The sequence below is a fragment of the Zootoca vivipara genome, chromosome 7, assembly GCF_965207765.1.
Source record: "Zootoca vivipara chromosome 7, rZooViv2.hap1.1, whole genome shotgun sequence".
NCBI classification, from domain to species: Eukaryota; Metazoa; Chordata; class Lepidosauria; order Squamata; family Lacertidae; genus Zootoca; species Zootoca vivipara.
Window position 1 is genome coordinate 17,939,193 of NC_142590.1, and position 16,288 is coordinate 17,955,480.

Consider the following 16,288-nt stretch of genomic DNA (forward strand, 5'->3'; position numbering starts at 1 on the left):
CACATGATCAGGCAGTGATATACAGTTGCAGGGGAGAAAATGAGGCAATGGGGTAGAGAGATTTCTGAACAGGCACGGGGTCTTATCCTTCAATTTGGAGACGATCATCGTTACTCATGGGAACACCTTCTTTTTCAGGACTCTGTGACTTCTTAATGTTCAGATTAATCATGATTTCATTACTGGTTCCTTCCGGCCATGCTGGGACCTTCTGCTTCTGGCCATTCTGATTTCCTCACTAGTTTCCTCCTCCTAGAAGCAAACTAAAGCATTGCTTGTGGAACGGGTAGCAACACGCTGATGCTTTTAAAGCGAGCAAACAGGAGCTGATTTGCCAAGAGGAGATTTAGAATGGAGAAGCAGTGGCAAAGGGGAAAGTTTCCTCCCATCAAATGTAGAACACCCTCCCATCAGATGTCAAGGAAATAAACAACCATCTGATTTTTAGAAGACACCTTAAGGCAGCCCTGTTTAGGGGAGATTTTAACGTTTGATGTTTTATCGTGTTTTTAATATTGGGAGCTGCCCAGAGTGGCTGGGGAAACCCAGGCACATGGGGGGCATACAATTAATAAAAGTATTCTTATTCTTATACTCGTTCTGTAACTCCAATTTCACTTCTCTGATCTGTCTATTCCATTCCCCCATTAGAACCCCTCGTGGCTTTTCTCCTCTTGGGGCTCTTTAACAGATTTGCAAGGGCATTTGCATCCGCTCTGTATTATTTATCAATGAGTGAAACAACCACCAACCAACCAAAAAAAGCAGATGGCCAACTGGTGGCAGGACTCCTCAACTGGGGATGACTGATGGTTTCCCTCTTCTTGCAGCTGAGGTGATGCAGCAGGCAAAGTAAGTTTCTGCACATCAGCCACAACATCTGGATAATCCTGACTAGCAAAATTATTTCTTGGAGTGAATGGCCTTTCTCAGAAATTATAATCATAATAATCTAGGCTGACTTTCCTAAAGGCTCACATGGGGAAAGAATTGTCTACCATCAAAGGGACAATCGTTCCAATTCAAACCAAGCAACCTTTCTGCACGGAGGCAGTGGCAATATCATAGCCAATGAGGTTAATTCAAGGCATGATTATTGCTAATTGAAAACTTTCCTACTTAGCCTGAGAGGACTCCAGATACCAAAGTTGAGGTTGCTGAACAGACTGGGGGTGTTGGGGGGCTGTTGCTGTTGTTGGGTTTTTTGGTATCTTTCTTTGAGAATTTGTTGTGACATATGTGGAAATCGGTTGTGTATTTTTTTAATGTTTTATTTGTTGGTAATGGCTGCTTTTGTTATGTTGTAGTTATGTATCTTTTCCATGCTGTAAACCACCTTGAGCGTGGTTTGAACTGTGGAATGGCAGCATACAGTGGTACCTCCGGTTGCGGATGGGATCCGTCCCAGAGGTCCCATCGGATACCGAGGTTTCCGCAACCTGAGGACCGCTTCTGCGCATGCACGCGGGGCAAAACCCGGTAAAATACTTCCATGTTTGCCATGTGTGCATCCCGAAGTTTACGTAACCAGAGGGTTACATGAACGGAGGTACGACTGTACAAATAAAATTATGTATGTATGTATGTATGTATGTATGTATGTATGATATATTTGGCATTTCTGCAACAGTTTTGAGTGTTTATGTTGCTTCACACACGGAATAATTAATTTTTCAATAATTCTGTAAGAAACTATTATTATTCCCTCTCCCTTCCAGCTCCCAGCTCCTTTATACTCCAAGGTTCAGTTTTGCCTTCTCTTCTGCCTCCTTTCCATGACATCCTCTGAGGCTTATAAGTGACTGGGAAAGGTCTGGGAGGTTATAGCATCTGACTAGCTGCAGCCTTACCCACTAGCAGTGTATTCAAGCTGATTGCTGATCAGGCAACTTCTTCTTTCCATGTCTCACATCTCTACCAACCTTCTTAAAACCAGTACCTGGGGCCAGTAGTGGCATTACACGGGGTCAGTTACTGCTTGTCTTATCAGCGAATAATCTTTTGCTGTTGTTCATGATAATTTGCTGGGGCCACTATGAATCTGGGCAGTCCTATTAAATCATGTAAACGTTCTCATGCAAAATTCTGAATTCCATCTGTATCAGATTAACCTACATTGGCAAATGGTTGCCCATCTTTGTGTTTTAAAGCTGCCAAATTTGTATTTCGCATAGCATATATTTAATTCAGTCTCTGAGTAATTTATTTTTGGCACTTCCACAAGTGTTAACCTCTTTTTTAAAAAAAATATGCCAGGAATGCAGTAAGTAAATTGATTACCGCTTTGCTTACCTGTCTGCCAACCCTTAATAATAATAATAATAATAATAATAATAATAATAATATAAATTTTTATTTATACCCCACCCTCCCCAGTCAAAAACGGGCTCAAGGCAGCTAACACCAATAGAATTACAATAAGACATAAAAAAAGAAAACAATTAAAATACAGATTAAAATACAATATTAAAATTTAAAATGTAGCCTCATTTTAAGTAGTCCATAAATCCAAACCATGAGGGAGGAAAACACAGGGGTCAGACTGAATCCAACCCAAAGGCCAGGCGGAACAGCTCTGTCTTGCAGGCCCATTATAGAGAGAGGAAAAAAAGAGAGAGAGAGAACTGGAAAATATCTGAAAATCAGCAGCAAAACTAATAAGTACAAAAAGTCTAAACAAACCCTATTGTTTATTTTTTCTTGTGGGGAGGGGATTTAATTCAAAGTACAACATTGACTACAACGTCTTTCAGCTTACCTTCAAGGAATTGCAAAGTGTTTATTTCAAATCCAACTCATCTTGAGGAATGGATGCTGCTGCTGAACACTTCATATGACACGTAACAAATCAAACAGCTCCATCTATCTTGCATCCCCTTTTTTGTGCCTCTGCTCAGTAGCTAAATGAAAACTTTGGAAGGAGCAGAATAGCTATTAATGCGTGGCTGGCGTTCCATCAGCTTCTCAGCACAGGCAATTTGTTTAAAACACTTTTAAAAGGGGGTGACAACTGAGATATATAAATGATGCATTTGGAAACTCTTGGCAAATTTATTTTCTGCTACTTTACTGAGAGATGCTTTCTTTCTTTTTTCCCCTCCCCAAAATAGGAGGGGGCGGGGAAAGAATTCCCTAAAAAAAAAAACCTGATAACTAAGCTAAATTTCTTCTAGGAGTTTCTGTCAAGCTTTGTACATGCCTCTTTAAATTTTCCGACCCCAACAAGGTACCTAGCAATAATGGATAAGGCCCTGAACTATAAACAAGGGAAGGGAAGGACTTCAGCTCAGTGGTAATGCTTTGCATCTCCCTCAACTACATTCTTCCTGAGTATCTGCAGGAGTATGTTCTGGTATGGTTCTTCCTCTGAAATTTCCTACTGTAGACAACCAAAATAAGAGAGGGTCTGGAAAACAAGCTTTATGAAGAATGGTTGAGGAGATTGGGTATGTTTAGCCTGGGATAAAGGAGACTGAAAAGAGATATGATAGCCATCTTCAAACACCTAAAGGGCTGTCACATGGAGGATGGAACTAGCTTGTTTCTGGAGCAGGGTAGGACCCTATGGATTCAGTTTACAAGAAATGAGATTCTGACTAAACATCAGGAAGCACTTTCTGACAGAAAGAGCTGTTGGACAGGGGAATGGACACCCGTGAGAGGTGGTGGATTCTCCTTCCTTGGAGGTTTTTAAGCAGAGGTTGGATGGCCATCTGTCCTGTATGATCTAGTTGAGATTTTATTCTGCACATTTGTTTCAAAACTGATGGTTTTGCCTGTTGTTTGACACATGGTTATGTTTACTTGCCTTTGAAATTTTATTGATTCCGTATTATCCTATATATATATATATATATATATATATATATATATATATATATATAATTGTAAACCACTTAGAGGTTGTTGGTTGTTTTTAAAACGAATGGCATGGAAACTCTATTCAATAAAATACAGAAAAAAATAATAAAGCTGATCAGAAAGGAGCGAGGTTGACAGCTGCATCTTTTTGCAAAATTCAGTCTTCTCTCCGGGTGGAACTCTGGGCCTGAAGGAGTCCAGCATTCTTTATTTAATTTAGTTCTTGTGTCCAACAACAATGGGTTGTGTGCAATGCTGGCCCTACTTCAAGTAGTACCATTAAAGTTACTGAAGATGACTAAATTGGCTTCCTTCTATTCAGTGGCTCTACTCTGAATATAACTTAGCTGAATACAACCTAATGCATCCTCATACATTATTCCCTGGTTTGCGGATTCACTTTGTGTACTGTTGGTAAAACATTGTTTTGGGTTTGTAGGGCAGTAAATTTGTGTTTTCCTTCAATAAATAAACAAACAAATAAATAAATAACACACTGGTACACTAAAGGGTGTAGGATGACAGGGGAATCCATAAATAAAGCTAAGGTTCTTTGCAGCCTGCCATTCTGACAGCATATTTTGCAAACAATCATAAATAACACTCACTGCACCCTATCAGAGACAATTATACCACACCATCAGCTCCATTGTTTTGATTTATTGGGGTCTCTGAAGTGAAAGAAATAGCTACCTGTCATGCCTAATGGCAAGACTCTAATACACTTGATTCCATCTCCCCCCCCCCCCCCGTTCACAACATTCACGTCTTGTTTGTGATATTTGCTTAGTGCCTCTTCTCTCTTAAAATATACAAAAAGCTTGCATATTGGCTTGAAGGGGGGGCGGGGAGAATAGACCCTGTGAAAGTTGCAGAGTTAAGGACTGAAGCCAATTTGGCACCAAAGTTCAACTGAAGTTGAAGTCTGAGTTTCCTGCTTTGAGGAATTTCAAGGGAACTTTTCAACAGAAGGAGTCAAGTTCCTCAAATGGATGGGAGTGGAGTTCTACATTTTATGAAGATGGAATCTGAATTCCACCTGAATTGAAAGGGGATTAGCTTGTTAGCTTGAATGGTTAAGCGAGTATGCTGCAAGGCCAGAACCCCCCTGTTCAAACCACTCCTCAGCTGTCAAGTCAGTGAGGAATGCCCCCCCCCCCATTAAGACTTTTATTTATTCTATAACATTTATTGATGGGTTGTTTATTTGACCAGACATTTCAAATTTTGTAAGTTAATGATTGTTTAGCTGTTACTTGCAAATACTTATTAACTACTACTCTACTTGTAGTAACCACTATTTGCTTTTAACCACTGTTGCTTATAACTACTATTTGTTTGATGCTATTGTCTATTATGTATTTATTTCATGATTTGGTTAAGGTTTCTTCCCAATCTTTTGCACCCTTCCCTGATATCTATATAAATTAAGAGTATGTTATAACTTTTTAAAAAATAATAATAAATGTGGGGAAAATATTGGCCAACTTTCAGATATTTTCTGAGAACAAATGTGGAAGGTTCAAGAAAACATTAGGAAGTATTATTGCAAATTATTTGTGTTTATTCAAGAAGGAGTTCTAAGTAGAGATCTGTGTCGGATTTACGTATAAGCTGAACAAGCTATAGCTTAGGGCCCTACTCTCTTGGGGGCCCCCCAAAAAATTAAAGGAAAAAAAACCCTGGATGTACATTTCCGAAATATGTTGTGTTTTGTGTTGTGTAGGCTCCTATTTGTTATGTGCAAATGGCTTTAGATACCTATTAGGTCCATAAATTACCATATTCAACACAAAAAACAGCGACAAGTTGTTGTTGACGAAGGACAGCTGGACATATAAAGGGTCCCATTACCTTCAGTAGCTTAGGGCCTCATCAAACCTAAATCCGGCCCTGGTAGAGATATAACCACATGTACCAATATAAGCAGAGCCAATGCTGATAAATGCTTCAAATTAACCATGTGATCCATAGCCATAGCTGCCAAGTTATCCCTTTTTTTAAGGGATTTTCCCTTATGCTGAATAGGCTTCCTCACGAGAAAAGGGAAAACTTGGCAGCTATGTCCATAGCAGCTGTACCAAGAGACATAACACAGATGCAGACATAACGCTTTCTCCAATCTTGGCATCATATGCTCCTGAGGTGTGCGCCTTGACTTCTGGAATCATCCCTTTAAAGTCCAGGTTGTCCTTTTGCATCCCAGGCATCCTACTGGAGGGAGAAGGGGGGGGTGAGGCACAGAACAGTGGGTTGGCTTCCTTCACCCCACTCTTACCTTCTCCCTCCAGTAAGCTTACACCAGCAACACACTGAGTTTGGAAGAGTTTGGGAGAACGGTGGTGTCCTGCCTCTGCCACTTCACTTGCCACTACCGGCTGCTAGTGCGGCAGACCACATTTCCCCCCCTGTTCCCCCCCCCCCCCGGAAAAAAATAGAAATGTTGGAAAAAATGAAAAAAAGTTCAGTGTGGAGTAGTTTTACAAATTGCGTGAAACGCAGTGCATACCGGTATAAAAGTATTATGCTTGCAATAAAACAAGTAACCACCCCCCCTTTCCCTCGAAAGCAACAAAAAAGCAAGAAACCACCAGCATTTAAAAAAATCTGATTTGCCCCTTAGCACCAATAGCAAATAAAGTTACGGTCCACCTCAATATTTAAGCTCCATAGAAGGTCTACCCTTTGAGTAGTGCTTTTTAAAAAAGAAACAGAAGACACAACATATACAGACAGTTTATTCTATCCCAGGCATCCCCAAACTTTGGCCCTCCAGATGTTTTGGACTACAATTCCCATCATCCCTGACCACTGGTCCTGTTAGCTAGGGATCATGGGAGTTGTAGGCCAAAACATCTGGAGGGCCGCAGTTTGGGGATGCCTGTTCTATCCCATTTTCTGAACTACTGCTACCATTTTCCATTTCTTCTTCCTCTTCCTCTACGTCATTTTTCTCATGGACTTCTACAAAATGACTTTGGGGGAAAATGGGGGATGATGACCCCCCCGATTTTCCCCAGGTTTTTCCCCCCCAGGCCTTTCCATCTCTACTTGAGGACAGCTGGGGCAAAGTGTAAGGCTTTTTTTTTTTGCATACTAGGCCCAGAAGTAACGAACATCCAGTTAATGAATAGTGTGTTGCACTAAGGCTCAAACTCTTGTTTGAATGGGAAAGGAGTGTGTGCTCATGTTTTTTAAATTGAATTTGTTATTATATATTATAAGCCACATGGTGGTAAGAGAGCTTCTGAACAGTTTACACAAATATATGACAGAACATTAAAATGATTGCTAAAACACAGATAAAAGCAGGTATTTAAGAGTATTCAAAAGATGATTAGTCAGCAGTGGTTAAAAGGAAGTAAATCGCATGCAGCTTCTACGTGTTCAGATGGGCTGGCCCTAACGAAAACGTTTTCAGCAGTTGCCGGAAAGAGTACAGTGAGAGCACCTGCCTGGTGTAAGTTGGCAGGGAGCTCCAAAGTGTGGGTGCTAGAAGGCCGGGGGGGGGGACGGGAAAAATGGAGGGAAAACCCCCAAGTTTTTTTTCCTGTTCTTTTCCCCAAGCCGTTTTTTTTCCAGGAAAAATTGAAGAAGAAGAAAAGTGTGTGGTATAGTCAAACTATATCAAACTATTTTTTTCAGTTTTTCAGGGGGGAACAGCTTTGGGGGAAATGGGGGGGACAACTTTAGTTCTCTATAAACCATTTCCCAAAACACCTTGATGTCGTTATACTGCCACCGCATGTGAATGCATGTGCCAGTTTCCTTGTGGCATCTCCAGCATTGATTATTTGTTCCTTTATACATTTTTTTCCAATTTAGCTGGCGTAAAATGCCATCTATACTGCATTTTTAATAAATTTTCCTTTATATCATAATTTGGCGTACATTTAGTATCCCTTTGCCACAGATTCTCCCAATCTTTTAACATAATTGTCTTCCCAAGATCTTGACTCCATTTTATCATAGTATTCTTTGTTTGCTTTTCCTCTGTTTCCCATTTCAATAATATTTGTTATAGATTTTTTATAAATTTATCTTTGGGACCTAATAATATTTCATCTAATTTTGAAATTTCTTTTTCGAATCCTAATTTGTTATCTTCTTGGAATCTCTGGTTAATTTGAAAATATTGTAGCCAGCTGGTTAAATATGGTTTAATTTCCAAATAATCTTTTTATTTTAATTTCCCTTCTTTCTCCTCCAGCAAAATTTTATAAGTCGGCCAATAATTACTCATATTCCGCCTCTTTACCGCCAGCATCTCCAAAGGTGATATCCACCAGGTGTTTTGGGTTCAAAAAATCTCCGGTATTTTAGCCAAATTTTATAAAGTGATCTTCTTATAATTTTATACATAAAAATGTTTTATTTGTTTAATTTTTATCTCATCAAATACCAGTGCCATCCAAAACTAAGGCCATCTCCCTCTAGGTCCAAAAGATCTGTATTTTTTAGTTCCATCCTATCTTTAATCCACATTAGGGCTGCAGCATCATGATATAGTTCTAGGTCTGGTAGTCCGAACCCACCCACCCCCCTCCAAGCTTAAGGATATTCCATTAAAGCAATCCGGTCGGGAACCGGGGGGGAGCTCGAGTTGGTTTACATTGACAGGGCTCCCCCTACTGGTGGCTGACCCTTACAGGACTCCCTGCATGACGGGCAGGAGTCAGATATAGTCGGGTCAATTCCAATGCCTAAGCCAATATCGCTCACATTCTGTAACCAAAAAGCGGTGGCCAAAATTTGCCCAATAACCACTAATCTGATATCCATGTCCTTGTGTCTTATTCATCAACGAGGGGGTGACTTCAGGGTCTCGACAGGCAGAAAATATCCTGTATTTTTCCGTGTATAAGATTTCCCCCCTAAAAATAATGTCACAAATTAGAGGGCGTCTTATACACGGATACATCTTCCCCCATTTTCTTAAATCTGAGTCCCCCAAAATAGGGGACTTATACATGGGGGGTGTGTGTTATAGGCAGACATCACAGGGGAGGGTGGATACAGGTACTAAGGCACAATTTATTTATGAAAAAGTGCCCTTTGGATGCTTTATTTAAAATACTAAATGTTTGTAGTTGCTTTCATTTTTATATATAAAAAAGAGGCTCTTCAGCAGTAAATGGACCTAATTCAATAAATTAATGCAAATAGATTGCTATTCCATGGTGGCCATCTGGAGGGAAAGCAAAAAATTCTACTTGAGGAGTTTCAACAAGCAGCTTTTAAGATGCTATTTGAGCGGTGCTTTGGAGTGCTCATTTTCTGCTCAGCTACTCATACTTTTCACAGTAGCTGTTAGCACCCATATTACTGAAGGCAAAACATTCATCTTAGTTTAAACAATAACTCTGTTAGGACCTGTAAATTGAGTTTGAAATGGTGCTGGCCATTGTCTAGCCTGGAGCAAAGGAAGAGGTGTAAGCTGGATCCTGGCTGCATCTGCACTATGCATTTAAAGCTTCATCATACCCCATTAAAGAGTCATGGCTTCCCTCAAAGAATCCTGGGAACTGTAGTTTGCACAGGGAGCTAAGAGTTCCTTGGATATCCTTAGTCCCCTCAAATAGCTACAATTCCCAGCATTCCCTGAGAAGAGGAAATGACCGTTGAACCACTCTGAGAACTGAAGCTGAGAGAGGAGGATAAGGGTCTCTTAATAACCCTTAACGAACTACAGTTCCCAGGTTTATTTGGGAAGAGCCATGATTTCATAAAGTGGTATGATACTGGTGTATATTGCACCAGGGGCCACTGTCTCTTGAAGGTACAAATAACATTGTGCCTCTTTAGTCCCCTGGTTGAGTGAGGAGAATTTATGTCGCTCTAACACAGGGATTCCCAAACTCGGCCCTCCAGATGTTTTGGGACTACAACTCCCATCATCCCTAGCTATCAGGACCAGTGGTCAGGGATGATGGGAATTGTAGTCCCAAAACATCTGGAGGGCTGAGTTTGGGGATGCCTGCTCTAACAATTCAATACCTACCGGTAACACAGGCTCTATCTCACAGATAGATTCACTCACTGACCCCAGACTGACAGACATATTGATGAACTGACATGCCTTAATCATTTATAGCTGGCACTAGGCTGTTACCATAGCAACTGGCTTGGCTGACCATGCACCTGTTGGCTTAGCTCATCCATTATTATTTATTAAATTTATGTACTGCCCCATACCCACACATCTCAGGCTATCTGTGGGGTAACATGCTAATGAAGGAAATTAACCCCTTCCCCATGTCCACTTATTCCAACATAACTTACCTTAGGGGTCGGGGTCGCTCCCAGGTTAAACTGTTGCTCTAAGCTCTTAGAAGTAGGGCATGATACTTAAGTAAAAGAACATTATGCACTAGAGTTTTCAGCACAGTCTCTTTTGCTGGACTTATTTTCCCCGATAGATATATTGTCCCCATGTGGAGCCATAGATTATTACGCTCGTCCTTAGGTTATGGGTCACCTATTCATATTTTGCTACAAGTCACCAACAATATCGACTGAAATTTCCTTTTGCAAGCTTCAAATGGTAAATGTGAGTGCTATTTATAGTATGTGGTGGGTGTTAGGTATTCTCTTTTTCAAAAGTTTGAGATCTGGTTGCCTGGTAGGAAATGAAGGAAATGGCCTGTTTACAGCTGAAATCTTTGGGCAAATCAAGAATGGCACATTACCTTCTCCAACGTATTAGCTTTCGCAGCTCAATCTTTATATTCTTTTTTTAAAAAAGTTAACAAGAAATGCCCCTTTCTTTTAGAAGCTATCACGTCTGTATCAAGAATGTCTATCTTCCTTCTTCTCCACTGAAGTTTTTAGCTGACTGACAGGTGTTCCACTGATAGGAAAGACAATGTCGCCGTGGTGTCATTTAAGAGACAAGCAAAATTTCAGAGTAGAAAACGGAGGTGCACATTTTAATCTCATCCTGAATTGAGTATAAAAGAATTAATGCAGCCTCCTTGCTTCTTACAGGACCGCAGATTCAAAGGCAGATGAGGCCCCATTCACACATACGCAGCAGCAGAACACATTCAGGTGGGGAAACAACTAAACAATTGGTCCTACCTACAGGGCTATTTAATTTGACATATATAATGACCAGTGGACTGGGATCACACTGCCTTATTTCTATTGCAATTTCATTCCTTCAAAGAGCTCAAGGTGGCATACATGTTTCAAGCCCCCCCCCAGTTTTGACCTCGTAACAACCCTGTGAGGCGAGTTTTTTAAAAATAAAAAACTTTTTGAATTTAGGAACCTAGGAAGCTGCCTTATAATGAGTCAGACCTTTGGTCTGCCTAGCTGAATACAGTCTCTACACTGACTGTCAATTGCTCTTTCCAAAACAATACACAGATAAAAGCAAAGCCGTCCTTCAAAATTTATACTTCTCTGAATTTTGCAATGCATTTCTCCAGAATATACTACAATAAAGTTTGCCCACAAAAGGAATATATTAGTGAAAATGACATTAAAATTCATTACAGTAATTGCTTTGCAAAAAGGTGTGTATTAGGTAAAACTGCATACAAACATGTATATTGGGAGAAATCTGCTGATGAATTGTCACGAGGTCTTTTTTTAAAAAAAAAAAAGCAATGTGAAGAACTGGAGAAAGGAGAAAACGATAAATTGAGAGAAACCAAAACCGACAAGTTCACCCATTCCTAATGTGAAACCAGACCTACGCCAGTGTGGTGTAGTGGTTAAGAGCGGTAGACTTGTAATCTGGGGAACCAGGTTCGTGTCTCCACTCCTCCACATGCAGCTGCTGGGTGACCTTGGGCTAGTCACACTTCTCTGAAGTCTCTCAGCCCCACCCACCTCACAGGGTGTTTGTTGTGGGGGAGGAAGGGAAAGGAGATTGTTAGCCACTTTGAGACTCCTTCAGGTAGTGATAAAGGGGGATATCAAATCCAAACTCTTCTTCTCTTCTTCTCTTTAGTCATAGTCCAACACTTTCTGTTTTATTATTTTATTATTTGCTTATTTAAAATCTGTTGCCTTTCAGGAGAATGATTATGGTTTACAAAATTAAGAGTAATGCTATAAACCATGCAACTGCAATAAGGTAAAGGTAAAGGACCCCTGGATGGTTAAGTCCAAGTCCAAGGTGACTATGGGGTTGTGGCGCTCATCTCTCTTTCAGGCCAAGGGAACCGGCGTAAGTCCACAGACAGCTTTCTGGGTCATGGGGCCGGCATGACTAAACTGCTTCTGGTACAACGGGACACAGTGACAGAAACCAGAGTGCATGGAAACACTGTTTACCTTCTCACCACAGCGGAACCTATTTATCTACTTGCACTGGTGTGCTTTCGAACTGCTAGGTTGGCAGGAGCTGGGACAGAGCAACTGGAGCTTGCTCTGTCACACGGATTTGAACCGCTGACCTTTCTGATCAACAAGCCCAAGAGGCTCAGTGGTTTAGACCACAGCGCCACCCGCGTCCCTGAAGCTGCAATAGGAGTTGCCAAAAGATATGAAAAGGTTCGTTAAAAGCCCAGGGCAAAGAATTAACAGTTTGAGAACGTTTGACTAAACACACAGGTTTTTAAGGAGTACAGGACACCAATGTTGTAGGTGTTCTACCTCACTAGAACCATAAGACCACACCGGTTCATCACAAAGTACACTTTAGATACTCTTAACACACCCTAGAAATGCTGCTAATGTTAACATTATGGATTAAGGGATGGTCTCAGGGTTCGTAAAGAGAAGGAAAACAGTGATCATTGCCACACCTGACTCTACAGGCACACACTTCAGGCTGGAATCCTGTGCCCACTTTTCTAGGAAGAAAGTCTCATTGAACTCAATGGGACACATTTCTGAATAGACTTGTACAGGATTGTGCCTATGCTTCTGCCAGCATGGCTGGAGTGTTTGTTTTGGAAGCAGATAGGATCAAAGTACCTCTTACATGAGCAATAACCAAAGGCCTTTTTGCACTATCCAAGGCAAAACCATCCCTTCACATCTTGCATTTGCTGATGTGAAATCTATAGTGTGTGCTATAAACAATTGTTAGGTTGTGCACACACCATACATTTAAAGCATATTCACCCCATCCCTATAGTTTACACAGAGTTACAATTCTGAGCATGCTTAAGAAACTACAGTTCCCAGGATTTAAATGTATGGTGTACTGCAAGAAGCGAAGTTACAGGGAACCAGGTAGAGGGCCTTCTCAGTAGTGGCGCCCTCTCTGTGGAACGCTCTCCCTTCAGGTGTCAAGGAGATAAAGAACTACACAACTTTTAGAAGACATCTGAAGGCAGCCCTGTATCAGGAAGTTTTTAATGCTTGATATTTCACTATGTTTTTATATATGCTATAAGCTGCCCAGGGTGGCCGGGGAAACCCAGCCAGATGGGGGCTGGGGTATAAGTAATAAAATTATCATTCTTATTAAAGCCTTAAACTTTAAATGTACTTTATTGTAGGAGTCGATGAAACAGACTAGCACAGCAAGCGTGCATGAGTTTTCAGGACCACAAAGCTTAAAAATTGAGATCTGAAACCAACTGATGGCAACTGATCAGTGGTGGATTTGTGAATAAAAAGACAAGGAACGGAATAATGGCAAGAAGTCCATTTTCTAATAATTGTGCAGTATTACATCATGTTCTGCCTGGAAGACCTCCCTGCCTCATTAGAATCACCCGCGCTGTAATATTTCCCATAATGATTAAAAACAATTGACTTCCCAGTATAATAGGATAAGGATGAGTTCATAATGTAAATAGGGCACCGCTTCATTTGCTACAAATCTAAATAAGCTAAAGACTAGCTTCCCGAGCTTTTGCTGGTAAATTTTTAAAAAGTAAGAATCTCAGTTCTCCCTCCTCCCAGTTTCAGTTGCTTCCAAAGATTTGTTGGATCCATTGGTTGCCTCCCTGATCTAATGCCCCACAACTCACAGCCGACCACTTCCCAACCAGAGCTGAGTTGAAAGTTATTATCTGAGAACTGTTGGGCTGGAAAATTTGGGGTGGGTTTTTGTAATTTTAACATGGAGAGTTTATTGGAAATTAATTCCTGCCCAAAGCCTAGCCCTGCTTTTAGACTCTGCTGTCCATGATGATAATGATTGTGTCTCAGTAATAAAATCTTATTATTATTATTAAAGGTTTTCTTGGTTTACAAAGATATGTGCAATGTCTCTCATAATATTTTTACAAATCAGTTTCATTTGTTGAGACATTGGGAAGAAAAGGGGAAAAGAGGTAGATAGGGGGAGGGTGGGGTGACAATGTTTCTATTTTGCTTAATATGTGTGGGGTTGTTTTTGTCAGCGTCACTTGTGTAGGTTCTCTGCTTGTGTTCCTTTGGTGGTGAGAGATGTTGGGGTTGGCCTAGGATATGGTTGTTCCTTTGTGGTTGGCTGTGGTGGTCTCTGTTTTGTGTGTGAGTGGGGTGGGTGGGTGTTTTGGATCAGGTTAGCCATATTGAATTGTATGCTGTTGGTGGATTTTTGTCATTGTCTTGTTGAGCTGTGGATAAAGGAGAGCCATACCGGGGTGAAGCCATCTTCTTCTATTTGTCTTGGGTGGGGGGGGGGGAATTGGGATGGGTGGGTGGAATTCTGGAGTAACTTATTTGCATTTGCAGGGAGGGGTCTTCCTTCCTTCCTTCCTTCCTTCCTTCCTTCCTTCCTTCCTTCCTTCCTTCCTTTTTGTATTGCTGAAAGATGCTTTATTAAATACAAATCCCGAAATTTGGGATCCCCTCCAAACTGATGCCAAAGCTTTGTACTCATTGTGTTCCATTCTGTTTTGTGAGCCCCATGTTTTGTGCCGCTCCTCCAAACTGAGCAACTGCAAATTTCAGTGTTTGTATTTAATAAAGCTACAGAAAGCAGCCACAGTGGGCTCACCCTTGGCCACCATTTCCCTCTCTCAGTGTCCTGTCTATCAAGCCCTATGAACTCTTCCAAATGACCCTCCTTTGTACCCCAAGTATTTATGCCTGGCTGGAAAGTGTCATTGAGTTTGGATAATGGCACTTGCTTATTTGGTCAAAGGACGAGGCAGGGCATCTAAGTATGTGTAGAAACCTCCATATTGGACAAAGATAAAGTTGACTTCCAGTCTGCTGCGGAACGGAATGGCTATGTGCTCCGTGTCATCCGATTAAAGACGACATGGTCCTGGTTGATAGGGGACCGGGGGTGAGCACTAGGGCTAGGTGTCCCCCCCCCAAAAAAAACCTCCTATGGATTAGTGGGGACTTCGGGGGTCCAGCAGAACATGGGATCTCATCCTAACCCCGATCTTCCCGTTGTGAGTGCTGCGAGGGAGGAGGGGAAGGGGCTTGAGTCAGCCCATGGCTCCATCGTACCCTACAGCTGAAGCCACACACCGTCACCAAAAGCAGTGGATCTTCCAATTAGAGGTAAAAGCCAAAAACAATTTTAAAGAAGAAATTAGGCGTAAATTAATTGATTTGGCAAAAACAGAAGCCAAAAAGGAAGTCAGCTTCCGATTTCTGCGGACAGGCTCTGCAAGGAACTTTTTTGTGTATAGAGGAGTATAAGTAGCAGCTAATGGAGACTTTTTAGCAACTGGAGGAGTATAAGTAGCAGCTAATGGAGACTTTTTAGCAACTGGAACTTTTAAGAGCCTCTCTTTCTTTTGGATACATATTGGTTACAGTAATGTCAGGTTGCCTCTCAGAGGGTAACTTTTGGATATGAGTTGCCAGCTGGTGGAGATACAATTTGACAGACTGATATTTGGCAGAGTAGAAGGCAAAAAGACTTTTGCATGAAGAGACTGGATATACAGGCTTTAAAACTCTAAACCCTGGAACTTGGAGGCACCAACTGAGGCTAAGCAGGAGAACTCTCTATTTGCACTGGGGGAGAAATCCCCCAGAAAGAAAAGAGAACCTGGAACAGCTAAAGTTGGATTAGAATATAAGTTGCTCACTGAGACCAGGGAACTTTATTGCAACACTACCTGCCAGCAAGCAACTTTTAACACCTTTTGACATCTTTGGAAGCATATCTCTTAAAGCTGGAAATTTTGTTTGCATGCTACAACAGCGGCAAGAGTCTTGTTAGCACAAAGATGGAAGACTGATGAAATCCCAACGAAAGAACAATGGCAAGAAAGATTGATGAGTTATGCGGAACTGGCAAAGTTAACATACAAACTACAGGAGATGGACAACCATAACTTCAAGGAAGAATGGGAACTTTTAACAAATTTAAAAAGACAACAGAAAGATTTGGACTCCTTGGCAGGTTTTGAATAAACATCCACAACTTTATTTAGTAAAACAGATGATAGATAAGGTAATGATATGTACAAATTTACAACATGCAGAGAACAATATGTATAAACAAACCAGAGAGGGGAGCTGAGGGAAGTCCATGGAGGGTGGGAGAAGGAGGGGTGGGAAGGAA

General features: G+C 41.1%; 1 pseudogene; it reads left to right on the forward strand.

Moving 5' to 3' along the window:
* Positions 1-1,042: 1,042 nt before the first annotated feature.
* LOC118089575 (U4 spliceosomal RNA) lies at positions 1,043-1,223 on the forward strand (annotated as a pseudogene).
* Positions 1,224-16,288: the final 15,065 nt, after the last annotated feature.